The sequence below is a fragment of the Cygnus olor genome, chromosome 2 (genome assembly GCF_009769625.2).
Source record: "Cygnus olor isolate bCygOlo1 chromosome 2, bCygOlo1.pri.v2, whole genome shotgun sequence".
Taxonomy (NCBI): domain Eukaryota; kingdom Metazoa; phylum Chordata; class Aves; order Anseriformes; family Anatidae; genus Cygnus; species Cygnus olor.
In genome coordinates, this window is record NC_049170.1 from 120,451,332 (window position 1) to 120,472,220 (window position 20,889).

The 20,889-nt window shown below is 38.8% G+C and overlaps 1 pseudogene; it reads right to left on the reverse strand.

Moving 5' to 3' along the window:
- Positions 1–5,921: 5,921 nt before the first annotated feature.
- LOC121065169 lies at positions 5,922–18,694 on the reverse strand (annotated as a pseudogene).
- Between the last annotated feature and the right edge of the window lie 2,195 nt (positions 18,695–20,889).

Consider the following 20,889-nt stretch of genomic DNA (forward strand, 5'->3'; position numbering starts at 1 on the left):
CCCTCAGCACCGCCCGGCCAGAAAAGGCCCCGGGTGTTTGAGGCGGGTCGGTGTCAGGACCGGGAGGAGCTGGGCACGGCTCTCAGGGGGCCCCGCTTGCTGGGGAGCTGAGTCCCGGCCCTCTGCGGTTGGTTTCCACTTGCTGTTCCTTCTTGCTAATAGTCCTACCTTGTATGTAGTTATTTATCCATACAAGGACCATCATCGTTTTATCCTGTGGCAGCTTTAGTTTTCGTAAATGAAAAACATCATTTCTAGGTAACACACAAAGCACTCTTTATAAAGTACTCCAGCAATTCCATGTGATAAGAAAGAGATTAAAAAAACAAACAAACAAACAAAAAAAACAACAGAATTTGAACCCAAACTTCATGTCTTCATCAGTATTTTTCATGACAGGTTTGCCTTTCCAGAGATGTGGATGAGAAATGGCAAGAAATCCATCTAGCTGGGAACACGTTTGCCATGGCTTGTTCAGAAGCACTCATTCCAGCCCAGAGAGGATAATGTCCTGTAATGCATAAACATCTTTCCCTTGGCACTTATCTCTGCAGAGACTGTGGTGTGAGGCAGATTTTACCAGAGGAAGGCTGCTTACCTAAAATAAATGCATTTGAACACCTGCAGCTAATTCAATAATCATCGGAAAGACTTCAGTTGTTGTAATGCTTGCACTGCCTGCAGCATTCACCTCTGAGTCTGTTGTTTCCAGGCTACCCAATTATTACAAGTGTATTAACTCTAAATAAATGCTAATCCATGAAGTGAAGAAAGAAGGAAAAATTAAACACATCAACACCATTGTGATGTTTTGGTGCTAAATATTTAATTTTTAAGACCACATTGAACTTGCATATAAATTGTTATGTAACGATGCTTCCTGTCTCTTTCATGATGAATAGTCAAAGCCCAAATATTTGAACTCATAACCCTAAGAACATAGAGTGGAATTCCTCCACCCCATTTTTAGCCATTGAAACAGACACCTCAGGATAGGAAAACCATCCAAACTTCTTCACTGGCTGGTAGAAATAAATTGCTGCAGAAGGATTCATGCTGCCATAAAACAATCAGGCAATGAAGTGAGTAGCTTGGGTCTGCCGCCTGTCCTTCAGCTAGCCAAAATCAAGTGAGACAAATCACATACTTACTGCTGTGGGACATTCAGGTGGGAGAATACAGATTAGTATAAATAAGTGCTGCACAGTTAGATCTTCAGTCTAGAGTGTGCTGTAATTCTATGTAATATATTTTGAATGTAAACAAGCATCATCAGCAAATGTTCCTTCTGCTATTTAAGCTCAGGAGAGTGCTTCAGTGGTTTCTGGTGATGAAAAGGAAGACATTCATGTGTGAACGAAGCAAACAACCTCATAATATTTAGAAGGAAAAATCGGGAAAGACTCCAATTCATTTAACTGGTATTCTTCATTCTGTGTTTTTGTGAGAAAAATAGGACATCTGAGAATAGATGCCATAGAGTCATAGACATTTATTTATTAAATCCATTTCACCTTGACTGGTTAAAAAGAGAGTGTCTACAAAAAGCACCAGAAACCCCTGTATTTCTCCCACTTTGGGTCCAGTTGGGGAATTTTACTGACAGTGAAGACAGCTTTGCTGCCTCTCAGTGTGGTGCAGCAGCTCGCAAAGTAGCAGTTTTCAGAGGAGGCGTCCTTGCTTCCAAACAAAGACAACTATTTTAACTGTTTGTTTTAGTTTGTGCTAAGAACGGCAGCAGCCAGCTTCAGACTGACTTTTCCTTTTTCTGAGTCACCTACTCCTCCCTTGGTCCCTTTTCCTCAGAATCGTGATGGGAAAAGTACACTGGGGACCAGAAGAACGCTAGGGATATATCAGTCTTGTGGGAACACTTTTAGCTCACATGGAAATGTGTATAACCACTGAATTAGACATTTTTATGGTTATTTCTGTCAACTATTAAGTTGTTTGGGGCTATGGTGTCACCCAAGACCTTTCTAATAAGGCAAGACTACATATTTCTTAAAATGATTGCCAGCTCCTGATTTTCTTTCCCATATTTACTGGGAGCCAGGAGGTCATTGATATCACAGACTGAGTTGTGACAGTGTATACTGAGGGTTGCTGAATTAAATGAGACTTTCCACCTGACTGATACCAGCTAAGGCTAGTCCAGTTCAGAGGACTAGTTAATCAAATGGGACAAGTTAATGACCCTTTGAATATAATTTGATTGATGCTAAAGAAGGAAAATGCTTTACAGGAAAATGCATTTTTTTCATAAACTTTAAATTAAGGGAAATACTAAGAATCTTTACTTTTTAGATCAGAGTCATCTGTGGGAAGACTGGCACTGTGGCGAGCTGAAAACCCCAGTGCTCTGGGAAGAACAAATCGTGACATGGACATCAGCCTCTCCCTGACTTCTCTGTAGCTGTGGAAAGCACCCAGGTATAGAGAGCTCTGGTGCCACATACCTACCTGGTAGCTCCATCTCCTGAGAGAAGTGAAAAGTGGGAGGGCAGTGCTCTGTTATTTGAAGTAACATAAACTATAGGTATCTTTTCTAATGCCTGGGGAATTCTGAGCAGCTTTACATGCTCTAACATAAAGGGCCAAAAATGTGGTTGGGTGTCTGCATTTGTCTGTGAACAGTGACAGAAAATGTTCCCATCGGTGAGGGGCAGGACGGAGTTACCTGGTCAACCTCGAGCTCTCCAACAGCCTCCACTGTGCTCTGGATCTCACCATACTTCAGCAGGGGTCCAAATCCTCTGAACCTATGCAGAGTTTTGGTGGGGAAAAGAGGTATAAAGGGTTAAGTGTCTTTCTATAGCTTTTTCTTACTTTCCTTCCTGAGATGCCTGTCGGTAATACAGAGGCAGTAATTCATTCTGCCGTCACCTGCTCAGGATAAATACCCTTTCTGCCAAATTGTTAGCACTTTCTCCCCAAATTGTGATGTGTTACTGCAAGTCTTTGCTGTCCTTTGATAAAAGTCATGTCTCATGAAGGAAACAAAAATGTTCTCCCACACCTTATGGTTTGCAGACTGGTTTGGCACAGATGATAAAAACAGTTTTCCATATAGCTTTCTATTTTGTTGGTTTTCATTACTCTTATTGTGGTTTATAGTTTTAGGAAAACTGGTTAGTTCTTTCTGACTATGACAGGCTGAAAGAAATATATCTGGAAACAAGTATTCCTTATAAGAAAGAGTTTTTGAAGTCTTTGCCTCTAATAAATGGGTTTGATTTCATAGTCAGGAGGATTTGAAAATAGATCTTGTCATGTTTACAATCAGTGGAATATTATTTTACTGTTACATTTTAGCAACATTTGGGACCCCACCAGAAAAGATGAGGAGAAAGTGCACTTAAAGAGCCAAGCGGGGGCTAGCCTGTGATGTGTGCCTGTGATGTACTGCCTAGTGAACACCACAAGCAGAGTTTTACACTTACTGTAACAGCCAGGCATAAGTCACCAACTCAGCGGAGAAACTAACACTGTCCTTGTTTCTAGTCATCCCCCAAAGCATTGCACTGCTGATATACATTTGACTAAGCATAGAGGATGAAAGCAGAAGCAACTTTGCTGCTTTTCATTTTTCCTTGGTATCCTGTTAAAAAATTTGATTCTCAGGAAGCCAAAAAAAGCATAAAACTTCAATTGTTACATGTAATTCTGATCTTTGACCAGAGCAGTTTATGTACTTTACAGGAAAACTTAGGTGGAACAGCTTCCAGGGCACATTAGGCTATTCATCACAGACACAGCTTAAATATTGCCTACAACTTCTTTGTAGAATTAGAAAAATATCCTAGTTCTATGTGGTTAATCACCTTTTCCAAGTGTCACAGTTTAACAAAACATATTCTTAAAAGATTTACTCTTCTGCAGAAGAACAACATATAAGCAAGAAATTCTGTTTTACCCTTCTTCTGCACTCATGCCAGTGGGCAAACATTCGTTTTGTCTTATTTTTTTCTGAGTAAACAAAGTGTCTCTGTGTTGCTTGCCTTGTCAATGACCTAGAGCACTATGGTAGCTTTAACCATATCTCGGTTTAAGGCATACTGCCTTTTAATCCCATCTGCAGCTGAACTTTCTCAGCAGTGCTCTTTTTGTGTGGAGGAAATATGGATAATACGAAAGTCTCAGAGAAGAATCCCAGGGACTGAAACGTCTCTGAGATAGTTTTTGAGTTGCATATGAAGAACACAAAGGATAATTCTCTAATAAGAAAGCTAAGAAGCTGTAAGAAAAAAATTTAATTGAAGCAAAATACTAGGACAAAGAAGGATTTATGTGTACTGAAGAGCTAAAAATGTCACACTTCTCACTTTTGCATGTAATGTTATTTAATGCTAAATATTTCTTCCTTGTATTTTCCCAGAAAGTTGACAATTCCCATTAATAGTACAAGAGAAACACAATGTTACAAGTCTAGTATTCTCAAAATCTCCTAGTGTTCATAATCTGCACTTTCTACTTAGATTTTTAATAGGTTATATTGATAAGTATATGAATGCATCTATGTTGCAATAATGTTAAAGGAGCTATTTTTAAAGAATTTTGCATTTGGTGGAATACTAACCACTAAATCTAATCAACCAGCATTAGTATCATTAGGTATGATGCCATCGCCAAGCTGGAAACATGCCTTTCATTTACAAAACGCATGTGATGAGAATATACTCAAACAATACATCAGTTGCAGATATGTGTGGTTGAAATCACATATGTTTTAAATTGTGAGAAATGTACCGTTATTCCAAAATTATGTAGGTTGTTATCTAGTAATTCTGTTTAATGCTTCTGTTGATAAACAAATAACCTTGTTTCTTACATAAAAGAAATGGTGTTTTTCTTCCTGATTCTTAATTAGTTATTGCAGTGGTTACCAACTCTCTAAACTAAACTTATGTGTTCTTTGGAAAGGAAACTATAAAAAATGAAAATTGAAAGAAATCATTATTTAGAAAGCCACTGTAAAGTCTGCATAGAAAGCAATCAGCTATGATGAAATTAATGTCATACATATATTAAAGAATTATTTATGTATTATGTATTAAGTATTATGCATTATTTATTAAGTAACATAGATATAAAGAATATATTTATATATTAAAGAATTACATATCTTAAGGTAACATCACCAGTTTATGAGGTGGCAGACATAAGGAAATATATATAAGGAGAGCATGGTCCTATGTAACACGGCTTAAATATTAAACTGAAACAATTTTTTTCTAATTTCCACTTCCACGTGGGATTAAAGTGTGGGAGCTCACCTCCTGAGTGTGAAGTAGGCATAATTAGAGACACAGTTCTGCTCTTAATTTAAGGTAGTTGATTAACTTTGGGACTCTCAAATTTACCACTTTAGTGGTAAAGGCACCGCTGTTCCTTCAACGTGCAGGAAAATTTACGCTAGGTATTGAAGGACTTCAGATAATGAAGGAGCCATCAGGTCTAACCCGATTTCCTACTTTACGCTTATTTGCTGTCAGGATCTCAGTATCTTTCAAAGACTTTTTTTCAGGACTGCCACTCTGGCTCCTTTCAAATTTGTTTCCTATTCTGAAGGAGGATGCATCCTGTTTCTTTATTTTCTGTTGCTTCCTAGCATATCATCCAACAGAAGACACTGCTTACACTTTAGCCTACTTTATCTAACCCCCCTCTATTGCAGAAAGGAAAGCATGTGTGTAAGTATAAAATAAGAATATATACACTTGCATCTGCATGAAATTTGTATCTATTTTAATTACATAAAAAAAAAACAACAAACAAAAGTGAGAAAAGAAGCATTATGTCATGTTTTTTAAAAATACAATTTTGACTTTTTTTTTTTTCTTTTTCTGTAAAAGTCAGTATGTGTGACTCAACTGGAATATTATGTCACTTTATTTTCTGTGCTTTCCAAATTACAGGTGTGGATATCAGAACAGCAACCATGTTTTCCCTGAATGTCTGAACTACTAGTAGCATACAACAATTTTATGAAGAAATACTTCTAATCATCAGCCTGTGGCTTGGCGGAATGACAAGCAACACTTCAAATGAAGAATTGCTACAGTGGTGCAGTGAAAAAATTACCATCTGAGATTTCTGAGTCTTCCCTCTATTAGATAAGAAGGCCACCCTGCTATATGGGGAATTCATGTAACCCTAAGGAGACATCTACGATGTATGCACCTGTACCTGCACAATCTGTCTAGGCTCCCTTACAGGCAATGCAACAGAGGAGGCATTGCTGGGTAGGATTCATCTCATCCTAAACCTGACAGCAGTAAGAAATCAGGAGAATGATGAAATAAAGGGCACTCAAAATGCATACTGGAAATATTAACAGTTCATTTGTTAACAACATTTCTGTGAAGGATGCGATGGACTAAGTGATCGAGGAGCTGCTAGAATGGCACTTCCACCCACACAATGTGTTTGATCAATGAACGTATGGGAAGCATGGAGTTTATGAAATCGTTGAGCAATGCCTTGTGACTGTTTAAATCACTGCTATCTCAGGCAGTACTGTCAGCTTAGGTTAGTTAATGAAAAGGATGACCACCTGATCATCTACGTGGCTTCAGCAACATTTCTGTGCATTTCTTAAATGGCAATTAGATGTGTATTCATTATTTTTTTAAATTTAAACCATTATTTGTTATTAGCAGTCTGTGGCATCCTGAAATATCTGAAGTATTGAACAGAGACACTTTACTGACTGAAGAAAGGAACTAGAAAAATCTATAGTAGTAATCAAGGTAGAATTTTGATCTGTTAATAACCGAGCAATTTGGATTGATTTAGGCCTTTTCTACCTCATGAAATTATATAAAGTATTGAAAATCATGACATAATATAGAGATTAATAACATTTTTTCTCTGTATAAAAATAAAGATGAAGTTTCTACTTCTGGTTAGTCTGAAAAAAACGTATAAGCATGAAGCCTCCTTGTCCACAGCTTGTAAGAGTGGAAAACAGAGACAATATATTTGTACTTTATGTCACTTTCACTATTTTTTTCCTTCCTAGGTTAGAGTTGAGGATATCAGAACAGTGGGATTAAACCATTTGATCAAATACAAAGGCTACATCCCCATCTCCACACAATGTCTGTCCTCACTAGAGCTGTGTATTTCAGATGGTTATCCTGAGCTGGCTATGACTGCATCACATACCCAAGAACTACATGCAGACATTTTAGGTCTGAGTCTAGAAGGGTACTGCATAACAAGATCTATGGTCTACATTATCTCACATCAAACAATATACACTGGTTTCTGCAGATGTTTTTAAAAAACCTCTTCCTCCAGAAGAAGCTTTGATGTGGGACAAGAACTAAGCTGCCCTGAGCCATCCAGCCTGTGGATGTAATAAGACAAGCTGCTGCAATGAGCCTCTCTCTGCTCATCAGGGAATCAGGAGTCAGAGTGTACTGTGTATGGCCAAGACCACCAGAGCTCTATCTGAGGTGCTCAGGTCGTGTCACAGAGTGGCACGGAAACGTCCAAGATATTACAGAAATTGCTGAGAAATTAAAGTTGTGTGTGGTTGACACCAGTTTATTTACAGATTTTTGCTATGTTACAAAGGGACCTAGTATTATTCAAATTTTCCTTTCCTCAGAAAGTTTGTAATTTGAATATGACTGATGTTCTTTATAAGATAGTTGATTCTACAGCTTCCTGTATAAGCAAAATATGCTCTCAAAAGGTATGTTTTACTGATGGGTACCAGCACATACTTTTGTGTAACTAATTCTAGAATTTATCTTTGGATTTTTTTCCCTTAGGACTGTTTTGTGCTAGCTTCATTTTCATTGAGAGACAGTTGAATTCTTTATGGCTTGTTTCTTTACCGTAAGTGGTAATGCTTCACTAAATCTTTAGAGGGGGATTATTTACACTTTCTAAGATTTTTAAAATGTGAAAGATGTTAAATTTTTTATGGCTTTTCTTTCTGCGTGAACAATGGTTCCTTCTTCTCATGTTTTGAGATTTTGCTCAGAAATTGAGAATTCAAAGAGTAGGAGATGAAGTCAAACATCCCTGCCCGGATTTACTGACTTTTACTGAGAGCTCGGATAAATACATAAGTAGAATGCTGTCACAAAATGAGACAGCGGGTTGTGGCTGAGAATCAGTATTAAAGGACAGTTATTTAGAATTATATTGCATGCTGACCATTGTCAAAAATTATACAAGAAGCAAATTTTCTGTCAAAGAATGAACATGCTTTTTTTTTTTTTCTTCACTGAAAAAAATCAGATGGCACTCGAGGTCCTAAGAATAATTTGCTTTCAATCCTTTTTCTTTTGATCAACAACTTTATCCAAGTTGCTGGGGATCTCCAGGTAAGATTGGATGGATAACCAGTACTATTTTTCAAGGAATGAAACCGATGAGACAAAGGCTCAGCCTCATTTTTTTATTTTTATTTTTTTTAATTAGAAAAATGCACTTTACTAAATAAATGCATATAAATTCATAATGTGCACAATGCTTCTAAGGTCTGGCAATAATGCATTTGTCACTCCCATGCTACAAATGGGAAAAATTAATACAGACTGAACAATTTTGTGAAAAGCCCAGCCATTAGTGGAGGTGGTTACGGGAAGCACACAGCTTCTAGTCCACAGCGTTCCCAGTGAACCATCCCATGAAAAATTTTGATTTCTATACCCAACTATAGCTTAAGAAGTATATTAGAGACAGAAGCTGCAAGAGGAATGCTAGTCACCTAAATTATTAAAAATTAAAAACACCGTTTCTTCATAACTGAATTCATACAACTGGTTTGACTGCAGGGATGCTAACTAAAGGAACATTTTAACTAAATCTCCCTGCTGATTTTGCAGGCATATGGAAAAGGAAAGAATGAAATGATAAAAGACAGAAGACACAATTTTATATTTTAAAAGCCAAAAAGCGTAATATCAAAGGCATAAATAGATACAGCTTTTCCTTTTGAATTGCATCCATGATTTTGCTGGCTACACACTCTGCATCATAAGCAGGAAGTAAAAGTTGGTTTCTGGTGAAATAAGAAAAAGCATTATGGAATTATAAAACTTTAATTTTGAGTTGTATTCTAGCACAGAAATCATTTAATACAAGAATTTCCTTCCTTCCCCTCATGTCGTCCTGGACAGGAGTCTCCAATCCAATTTGTTCTTTCTATGATCAAAATAAATTGAGAAGTTTTGTGATGTTGTGAATTTTAATTACTAATACCTAACTTTTAAGCAAGCCCTGCTCAGACCCTAATGAAGTTTGTGCCTGCATTGACTGTGGTGTTGAAAACTTCCCAGCTAATCTGTGGTATATGATGTTCTGTGCATAAGAATTCAGTCCTCTCCACACCTCCTTCTTTTCTTCTGTAGAGGTTGGGTTGACAACTAAATAGACCAGACCCAGGCCTGTTTACAGCCAGGAGCTCTGTATAAAATATGCTGTTTCAGGATGATGAGCAGTGGAAGCAGGAACAGAGTACTGAAGAACCAAGACTGCTGATAATCCACTTCTGCAATGGCTAAATCCATGCCTGCAACCTCTCCTGTCACTACAATATGGCAGCCTACCAGATAATATTACCAGAACTATTCTCACTCAGAGAAGTACAGTACCTGCTAATACTGGGGCATTGTTAATAATCATAGGTGACAGGTATCCTGGCAGCCGTAACTATAATTATGGTGCCAAAAGTACTTGGAGCAAAGACCCTCAGCAGTCCCCATTCTACTGACAAATGAGCTTGCCTTAAATACTGCCACGCACCCCTAACCATTCCTTGATTGCAAGGTTATTACGCAGTCTCTTATACATGTCAGTTATTAATTGTATGCAAATCTGGGATTTCTCAACCAAGAGAAACAGTTCTGTGTGCAAATGGGGCAAAAATACTGAACTGAAAAGAAAATCAAGCCTATAATAGCTAGAGACTATATATGGCATATCTAGTGACTAGTGATTACTTTTTACTTGAGATAAAACATAATGTAAGTTTCATTAACTGGGTTTGAAAACCTCTAGTTAATTTAGTATTAATAAAAGAAGGACAAAAGATTGTGTTTTTAAAGCTGCGTTTTCTTGCATGATATAATTCTGAATCTAAGGCTTCCATCATTGTGATGACTGCATGTTTACTTCCAGAATAATCTGAAAAGTAGAGAAAGAAAGATTAAAACTATCTCAAAAGCACCATAGTATTATATACAGAATTTAATGTTTTGTAATCTATTTAAGTCCTGGTACTAATTAGTTATATATTAGCATTCTTGACTTAGTATTTTAAGGATGCTATGCATATTGGTAATAATAACCCTGAAGGTTAGTGGCCCCTACCATGATTGATGCACATGTGTCTAAGGTTAAGATTCATAATTTCCAGAGGATTTTTCAGTGAACTATATAAAAAGATGGGCTTATTTAACATTTTATATACATTTCCAGACACTCATCTACAAACCAGGCATTCTTTCAGTTCAGAATGGTCTTCACCTTTTGATATCACAGTTAACATATCAGTAAGAACTATTTATAGTCGTAAAATCTAAACACCCTACTTGTAAATACTGCTTCAACCCATTACTTCTTCTTCTGATATTGCTTTGTACCTACAATACCATTTTGTTAGCCTCAGAAGGCTGAATCTCATCTAATTTGTATTGCTTGATGAACATATGTGATCTCCTTTATTGGAGATAATCAAAACTTGACTTCACAAGGTCCTGTGCAACCTGATACAAATTGGGCCTGCTTTTATTTGGAGGTTTGGATCAAATGAACTCCAAAGATATTTCCCAACCTACATTATACTACAATTTTGCAACTGTAAAAACTTTATTTTAAGATAGGAGTTTACATGTAGTTTCCTATGGCTTTTCAAATGTGTGTGAAAACAGATATTAGGTACAATTAAACCCACTTCTGCTAACAGTTCAAAAGCTGTCTTCAAACAGTTTGTGATTCTTCAGGAACTTACCCACAATGGATGGAATGATACAACCTAAAAGTGCACAGCTAATGTGTAAAAAGTTATAACGCCTGGATTGGACGGTCCACTCTTATAGGCATTATGGTTAAATGAAGAAAGCTGAATGTGATCTTTTATCAATATTGAATCTGACCCAATAGTAATAGGCGGCAAATGTACACCCAAGTAACACTATCAATTGGCAGAAGAAACAAAATGCACTTATTAATATGCAGTTCACATTCTCATAGGGCAATCTGAGAGCTCTAGTCAGAAAGAAATAAGAGAGTTTGGGTAGCACACACAGGCTGATGAAATGGGCAGGACTGTAGCAGCCAGCCTTCCTGAGTGAAACAGATGAGAATATGGAGCAGTTACATAGCTTAAAACACAGCTCATTTGAATGAATTTTGATGAAAATTCTGTCAAAAAGCCTCCTGAACCTGAAAACCATTTTACAACCAAGTGTGTAGTCCCAGGTCCCACTCAGGACTCTGAACATCCATCCGCAGAAAAACTGGCAACAGGAATTGTTAGACAACCTGTATGAGGGGCTCCCTTCTGCTGCACGCCTACAAGATGTATTGTCCTTCTTCTGCAGAGATAAGACAGGCTGCAGTCAGCCAATAAAATCTGCAGTGAGCTCCCTGTGCCACACAGGCAACCTACTGCCATCCTCCCCTTTGATACACCACCACCTTTCATATCTGCGGGCTCTTTGCGAGTCTCGATGCATCAGTACAAACTGCTCAAGCCAAGCATTTCTGAGATCTCCAGGGAATGGTACTGGCATGTAGATCTAATTCGTAATAGCACTCCGATGTTTTGTAGACTCGCAAGAATCCTGCTGCACTTGCCACGCTAACCAGGTGTTCGTGATTACAGTTGATCATGGCTGGAAAAAAGGCCTTGCAATTCTAGGAGGCATATTAAAAAAATATCATTACAGCTAGATGTTTCAAAAATGTTGCATTCCAAATTAGATTTTACAACATGAATTACTTTCTGGAGCATCATTATACAAGAAACCCAACTGATTTGCCATCTATGAAATAATTAATAAATAGGAGACATTTCTTTGAATGACAACCCTTCATCTGAAGATCTGTCAGCATTAAAATCATGTTATTAAAAGTAGTGAAGTTTATATTTTCTCTGCCGTTTCCTTATGTTTTGAGTAGTCTGTCTGTTAGTATAGATTTGGTACACAAGAGGGAGCTAGAAGTCAACACATCAAGGGAACGTCAGCTGGCTCCGGGCCCTATTTATTACAAACTGTACTTCCTGACAGCTCTGGGCCCCCAAACCACCACTGTGGTTGATAACAATTACCTAAGGAGGTCACTAGTGTTTTACGAGATGAAATAAGAAGAAAAAAGACTAGAATAGTTACAGTTTTCTTTTCAATAGCTGCGATGTGCTGCAATGTACGTCACTCCAGATGTGGGCCTAGTTCATGCTGTTTTGGTTGGGGGTCCACAGTCACTGTCCTGCTGTCGTCTGTCACTTCCCACCTGTCCAGAAGAGCATCTCCCCCCGTACCTTTGGTTATGTGGAAGAATGATGCACGGTGGGCTGGGAAATGATTAGAAGATTTTGCCTGTGATGATTTTCCAGTGAGAAATGACATTTAGTGAGGAATTTGCGATACTAAATTTTTCCTTGATGCAGGCTGCTCACTCAGGCCTATAAACAACAAATATGAGAGGGGGCGAGGGTAACACTCCCTCACAAGAAAAACCTCCTAAGGGACACCTGAGACCCCAGATAACAGCGAATTCCTTCATAGGGATGAAAACAAAGCAAAGATAATACATACATTCTGTAATTCTGTGATTCTGTGATACTATTTTGATTAGTTTTCTACATATGTTAAGAAGATACTGACTAGGAATGAAAGCACAACCTGAAGACTGACACCGAGCAGCATGGTTGTGCCTCGCTGAATGCTACAAGTCCATTAGAAAAAGCTCTCTGATGCCAGCAAGTGTAAGCAGTAGAAAAGTCACAAGCCATCGTGTCAGCACTAGCTTCAGCCACAGCTGACAGAGCATGCTTCACGATATGGCTGCACAAAGACTTTGGATTTAGCAGAGTACCTGGACAAGTTTTTGAGAACATTACTGAGACATACTGGGTCACACTGTCAATTTGGTGTATGTCCAGTTACAGGATGATTAAAAAAATGGACTTTCCCTATTCAAGGTACTTCCCAGCCCTCTTCTAAATTGGGTACCCGAGGTATGTGGCACTGTGGAGATTCTCTGACTGAAATATTTGCCTGTGCATTTCAGGCACCCAGGAGAGAAAATATATACATTACCCAGACTTGAGACAGGAAGTTGACTTTTTTTTTTTTTTTTCAAAATCTGCATTTGGAATTTCACAACTGGCAAGCAATATGTCAGCATTATTGTTTAGAACAGTAACATCCCCAACTTCTCATTTAACCTGAATTAAAAAAAAGATAAACAGAAAGCATTAGAAGGTATCCTTGCCTCTTGTGCTTCATTTATGAAAATGTCTAGTGATATTTGAAATTATTTATATCTATACTGGAAAAGTAAGTATGTAAGAACTGTTTTATTGTACCAGTTCAAAGGTACACCTAGCCCCAGAGCCTTTGTCTCATGGTGGACAACGACACTAACATCTCCTCCAGTATACTCTTCAGCTTTTCACATTCTGCAGCTTAGGACCCTCCTGAGCCAGATACGGTATTTCTATCTTTGTATTTAATGTAACCTCATGATGATTTTTTCCCCCCAATAATTTCTCTAATTGCTTCCTGAACTCCAGAATACTTTTGGTTTCCACAGGAACCTGTGGGAATGAGGTACAGTTTTATTGTGCACTGTGAGCATTCTTTAGCTTTACAACCTGAATATTTCTTTTTGCCTATTTCTGGTATTGTGAGAATATGTATTCCTTAGTAAACCCCCCTTTCCAAGTCGTTTATACTGAACAGGAGAGATATCAGTGCAGATCCTTCGGGGACACCAATGCACTGAGTACAGATGCGTATACCATGCAATAGATATGTTACATCACTTGGAGAGAAAGCTAAAATAAGCATTAACTTCGTTTGTGTTTGTAATACAGAGATTCTGTTCTATAATTTGGATTTATATCAAAGCACATGGCCATGATTTACTTACAGTATTAGGAATCAGGCTCACAGCAGAGATTTCTGCACCAGAGGCAAATGTTAACTTGGTATGTCAAAATCATAGAATGATTACAAAAGTGTAAAAAGATTTGCTGCTGTCTGGCCACTTGGAAATGGGTGCTTGGGTCTGATGCCCCAACATTCAACCTTGCTTTGACTCTCTCAGGGAGCCTTAGTGTTCATTGAAGAATGTTTTGATACTCCTTGAGCTGTGTCAGGCTTTGTCCTTGTCATAGGTGGCAGGGCTTAGATACCAGCACCTTTCCATCTGCACAAGAGAGTGCAAATCTGCACACTGCTGAGTATGGCAGATGTCTAACTTTCTCCTTTCTCATGTCTTTTAAACATTGTGCTGATCTGTATGATAATCCTCTTTTCTTCACATGACAAATAGCTTCACAGACAGCAGCAATTTATTAGATCTGGTTTCATTTGAGCTTTTTACTCATTACCCCTAAAACTGTGGGAAGCCTGACTTTTATTTACAAAAACTTAAGCTGATTATTCTTTATTATATATTTCTCCAGGTGTCCATTAATTCGTTTATTATTATTGTTGCTATTGTTTGTACCAATTTTCTGTCTGACAGGTTTGTAGTTTCATGGTGTCTTCTCAAGTGGTTTTGAACATGGGCATATTTGCTACGCTTTGTTCTTTGGACACTGAAGCCTGTCATCAGCAATACATCACCTATGCATTTACAGTTCATGAGATCCATATCTGATTTCCTTCAGAGTTCCCATGTGGAAACTTCTAATCCTGAAAATCTGTTACTATTGACTTCATCAGTTTATTCTTTAGAATAAACTTTAGCCTCTTCCTTCAGAGCTCAAAATTGCTTCCTAGAAAGAAAGCTTCAATTTTATGGGAAAATATGTACATTTTTCTGCAGTGAATATACCAAACAAAACCAAATAATTTAATGTAATTTTTCTGCTATTGCTTTATCTCCTGTGTCCAAGCTCAAGACTTTTCATATTACCAGTAAACAGTTGAATGTATTTCCAATAGTAGAGAAGGCCCCTGGCTGAAAAGGTCCTATGTTAAAAAATAAAATAAAATTCAGCCCCCTACATGACTGTTCAATTCATGAAAATACGTGGTAGAATTAACAATATTTTAACAACTTAACACCAATTCATGAATATGAAAGAGCTCTTTGAGTTTCTACTCGTAGATATTTAAAATGTTTGCTGCTAATATGGGCATGGATTCAGTTAAAGTGTTCAGAAACTGAGAATTATTTGAGTGCACAAAGCAAACAGTTTGATCCTCTGTTAAAATAAGAATAAAGATCATTTCAAAACATACACCATCAACAGAAAAGTTCAACAGAGATATTACTTACGTTAGCTTAAATTAATCATTTTGGTGTATGTCTTTGCAAGAAGCAGGTAGCATTTATGGGAATGGGGATTAAATGATAATTGAAAATGTTATTTTTTAAAAGAGATTTCATCTTGGTAATTTTTTTTTTTTTTCCTCAGGAAGAGCATTCTAGAAGAATGGCAGTTTGATTTATAGTATCATTTCAAATAAGGATCAATTATCACATTTGAAGTACTGATCACATGTTGCTCAGACTGATTCTTCATCTTGCTGGGATGTGATAGCATATTAAGATCTTGATATTAAGAACGATCAAATAACTGTAATTCTTTTACAAGGAGTGAAATTGTAGAAGTAGTAATCAGAGACTTAGATGGTGAGGATCACGTTATCTGTACTACCCCAATAACTGACAAAGATCATCCTCCTAGAACACGGTGGACTGGGTCAGCACAGGCCAGAAGGTGCTCATCTCTGCAGGCGTGCTATTATGGTATGATACATCCTTGATCACACTGTTCAAGTAGTATTATGAAACCTCTTGTGGTTCTTAATATCTAACACCAGTGGCCCCAACAAGAATTCTTCTCCCATGCCCTGTTAGTTGGCTATGCCCCAAAGTGCTGCTAACAAGTGCAAGTAAAATAGTACCTTTTTGATTGCATGCATGAGAACTGTGGTCCCACGTACATGCAGATACGGAATCCAAGTTACTCTCTTGAAGTACTTTCCATCAGTACTGTTTCTTGATGAAAAATACTCATTTCAAACTCTCATACCTGTGTTCTGAACTAACATATTTTGATTGAAATTAAAAGCAACAACCACAAAACAAAAAGCCTGCCTGACAACACAAAGAAAATTAATCATTCTTACATTTCAAGGCTATTCCAAAGCAGTCTATCAACATTCATGTGTGTATTGGGTTTACGTGGCAAGGTTTTGGTAGCTGGGGGGGCTGCAGGGGTGGCCTCTGTGAGAAGAGTCCAGCAGCAGTTGCCCCATGTTAGATCAGAGCCAGCCCCAGCCAGCTCCAAAAGGGACCTGCTGCTGACCAGAGCCAAGAGAGGGAGCAATGCTGGCTGGGCCTCTGGGATTTAAGAAAGGGAAAAAAATGCTGCACAACAGCAGCTGGAAGAGAGAGGGGAGAGAACCAGCCCTGCAGCCCCCCAGGTCAGTGCAGCAGGAGGGCAGGAGGTGCTCCAGGCACGCAGCAGCAGTTCCCCTGCGGCCTGTGGAGGAGCCCCTGGTGGAGCAGGCTGTCCCTCTGCAGCCCATGGGTCCCACATGGAGCAGATCTCCATGCTGCAGCCCGTGGAGGAGCCCCCGGTGGAGCAGGTGGATGTGGCCTGGAGGAGGCTGCGGCCCATGGAGAGCCCCCACAGGAGCAGGCCCCGGGCCGGAGCTGCAGCCCGTGGAGAGGAGCCCACGCAGGAGCAGGGGGTCTGGGGGGAGCTGCCACCCGTGGGGGACCCGTGCTGGAGCAGTTTGCTCCTGGGGGATGGATGGAGCCCGTGGTACGGAGCCATGTGGGAGCAGTTGTTGAAGAGCTGCTGCCTGTGGGCAGCCCCCTCAGGCTCAGTTCGGGAAGGACGGCATCCCGTGGGAGGGACCCCACGTGGAGCAGGGGCAGAGAGTGACCGTGAAGGAGCGGTGGAGACGAAGCGTCAGGGACTGACCGCAGCCCCCATTCCCGGTTCCCCTGTGCCGCTCGGGGGGAGGAGGTAGAAGAGGGTGGATAGGGGGAAGGTGTTTTGAGTGTGCTTTTAGTTTCTCAATGCTCTAGTCTGCTAGTGATAGGCAATAAATTGGACTAATCTCCCTATGGTAAGTCTGTTTGCCTGTAATGATAATTGCTGAGTGATCTCCCTGTCCTTATCTCAACCCATGAGCCTTTTTCCATCATATTTTCTCCCCCTATTCTTTTGAGAAGGTGGAGTGAGTGAGTGGCGTGGTGGAGTTTATTAGCGAGCCATCAGTGTGAAACTACCACATGAAAGACTTTTGCTCATTCCTCTGCTCAACACCTTCAGATGGAGAATGTCAAAGACGTGACTTAAGAATGATATACATATACTGAAAATTAAGCAACAGAAGAATTTATCCTTGCACAAAATGTCAGAATGAGTAACTATGGATTATAAGTGAGGTTACAATGGGAAATATTTTCAGGTGGTACATAGACAGTTTAAGGAGGAGTAAAAATAAGTAGCAAAATAACAAGAGTCCAGAAGTTGGACTCTGATGATAGAAAAAAATGTAACAGTTTGCAAAGCATAACAGTGTGCAGTCAGCAGAGCAGAAGAGCCTCATTTAAAATGGAGTTTTTGTCTACCTTACTTTACCAGTGGATTGACCAAAAAATAAAGTTGAATCATCAGTTTGACTGGAAAACAGCCATGTCCTGATCATGTTTCTGAAACCGTTGCACCCAACCTCACCCTTACAGAGCTACATTTTTCTAAACAGATGGTCAAATGAAAGGGACCTCCTCCTGCTTATATTTTCCCACTTTTTTTTTTGTTTCTTGATATCTTACAGAAATTTAAAAGTCTAGCAAGTTCATTCATGGGGTTAACCTCTGCCCTCTACCATACTTTTGACGTAAAGGAAGCTGCCACCTCACAATGAAGACTGGAAGCGGACAAGTAACGGAGCAGATTAAACGCAGTTACTTTATGGCAAAAATAGTTTAAGTTCCATCTAGAAGTTGTCAAGAAGAGAAAAATAATCGCCCTACATGATTACTTCCAATTATTGAATGTGTAGTTTCTAAGATTCTATGTCTGAAAAAATATTTCAGTAGCATATACCATTATAAGAAACCAGAAAATCACAAGCAAGAAACCAAATCAGAACCCAGAAGCTATATCTTACCTTGTCTTCCTGTTCATAGACCTGCTTCCTGTTGCTGCATTCACAGTGGAAGGCAAACACTTGTTTAGCTCCATTTTTTTCTGTCTGGTTTGCTTGTCTGTTTGTTACCTTCTTCATCAGTGTCCCAAAGAACCAAGGTTGCTCTAAAAAGAGCAAAATATAAGGCAATCTGCTTTCCAGTCCCATTTGCAGGACCAGTAGTAAGCACTATTTCCCCAACACAAGGTTTTATTTTATTTATTTATTTATTTATTTTGTGGGGGAAATAGGAATAGGATGAAAGTCTTGAAGGGTAAAACACCTGATAATCTCAGGAACCTCAGTGTCTTCTGGATGCTTCTGAAGTTGAACATAATTTTTCAGGCACAAAGATTGTTCTTCTCTTTAAAAACCTGGAAATACAGCATCTTACTGGCACTTCAAAACACTGAGATGTTGGCTAAAAAAAAGAGATTGACTTTCAAACAGCTATTTCATTTACATTATTCTTTTGCATAAATAGAAAATGTAACTAAAGACGTGTTGTGAAAGCTGGCAGCTTCTTGTGGTATTGAAGATAGAGATCTGCTAGATCCTACACACCTGCTGTTTCATTCCAGAGACATCAGTTTCAATCTAGGCCTTTTAGAAGGTTTATTAATATACATTTTATATATGTATGTTGTGGCAATGTTTATAGAGTAGTTTGTTTTCATAGTAAATTGGTATTAGCTGAAGAAAAACGTACTTGAAAACACTGGGGTGATATCAGCCTTAGAAGCACAGTATACTGTTTAGCATAAAACGTGATTTGCTATTTCAGAAAGCAGGCAGCAAGAATGTATTTAAGCAATGTATGTTTTCTGATGATGTGTGGCAGAAATCACATCACATATTTTAATTTGTCAGCTATACTGAACATCATGGCCCTACAAGTTAGGATCCTTGTATCTAATCCTGCATTTTGACCAGGCCATTTCCTGTATATATAGCATTCTTTTAATGGTAAGGTCTACGTTATTGAAACATTTCAGTGGCATTCTGTCAAATAGGCAAAAAGGGTCAAAGCTCTGTGTTGAATATTGTATTTACACAAGTCTCAATAAAAATAACAAAAAGGAAAATAGTTGCCAAACTGAACAGTGCAATATCTAAGAAAAATGTATGCCTTTGTCTCCCTGCTAGGAAATCATATAGGATTATGAAGGGTGGATGGGTCGGGTCCTTGCCCAGCTGATGGGGCATGCACCATGCCATGTTCTGCAACCCCTGGGCTGCCAAATGACAAACTCTCGGTTATCATTGCTTCACACCTTTAAGATGACAGTTGCAGTTCCTCAGTTTTTCATACATACATTATCCAGCTTTATGCTCACAATCCTGCATCACTCGTGTCATTTTTTATTTTTATTTTTAATAAGAATTGGAAGGCTGTATAGAAAGCCATGTTCCTACTGAGCCCTTCATACTCTTGCTTTTTACTGTTATGTTCTGAGTTTGTCATAATCACTGTGACATTTTCCACATGCTGTTTATGCAAAAAGGCAAATAAAGAGGACAGTATTTATTTGTTGCACTTTGCACTTTGAATAATTGATGCTAAAGGTCTTGTCTTGCTTATAGGGAAGCCGTAGAAGGAATGAATCTGAAGTCACTTTGCAGTGAAGCTGGTCATTTCTGCCTCAAGATGCAGTTGATCAGGGTTAGGAAGGAGGTTACTGTATGCCCTGTAAACGAAGAGGAAAAGCTCACAAAACTTTGCTATTGTATCCTGAATCAAAGCATTAGCATTTTTTTTTTTTTTTTTTAATGAATAGTAGGGAGCAAAGAGGATCTCTTTCCTATGTTTTTTTCTTGTTTTCTTACAAGTTCAATAAACTTCATCACACAGTTAGCCAAACTAATTTAATTTCTAATCCATGTGTTGAAGTGAAAGCCATGAGTTGCCGTAGGAGATTGATGTTGCAATGCTTTTGGAGCATGATCCATAAGATAAGATAATTACAGGCTACTCTGGTTATGGGAGGATTTGTATTTCTCATAGACAGTGAAGCAAGACTTTTACTATTGTAAAGATGAATTTCAACCCTTCTACTTTGAGCCTACAGAGACTTTGTGGCTCAGATCTCTACAGCTGGGTAGGTAGGCCTGCCTTGGCAGGCCTGTGCATGCCACAGACATCTTCAAAGCTGTAGCTCATCTGCATCTACCATTAACCCTGCAGGTGCTTAATGTTCTGCCAATTGGTAATTACCACATTGATCAAAAGGTGACTACCAAGCCATGGCTGTGATGCTTGGAGTATATCCCTAACCAGCACTGAGGTTGTGCTTATTGTGACCTGGTGGCACACAGACGTGGTATCTATGGTGGTGTAATCGTATCTAGTGTAAGTTACCCAGGGCACCAATGCAAGATAGGAAGAGGGCACAAAGCATAGAGCTTGGCATTGTTGTGCCTAAAGACATTTGTAGGATTTAAGCTACGGAACCCCAAATCCTTAGACATGTGTGTCATTTAGAAAAAGCTGCTGTTCACTGTGTTCTTCCCAAGAAAAAAAATAAACAAC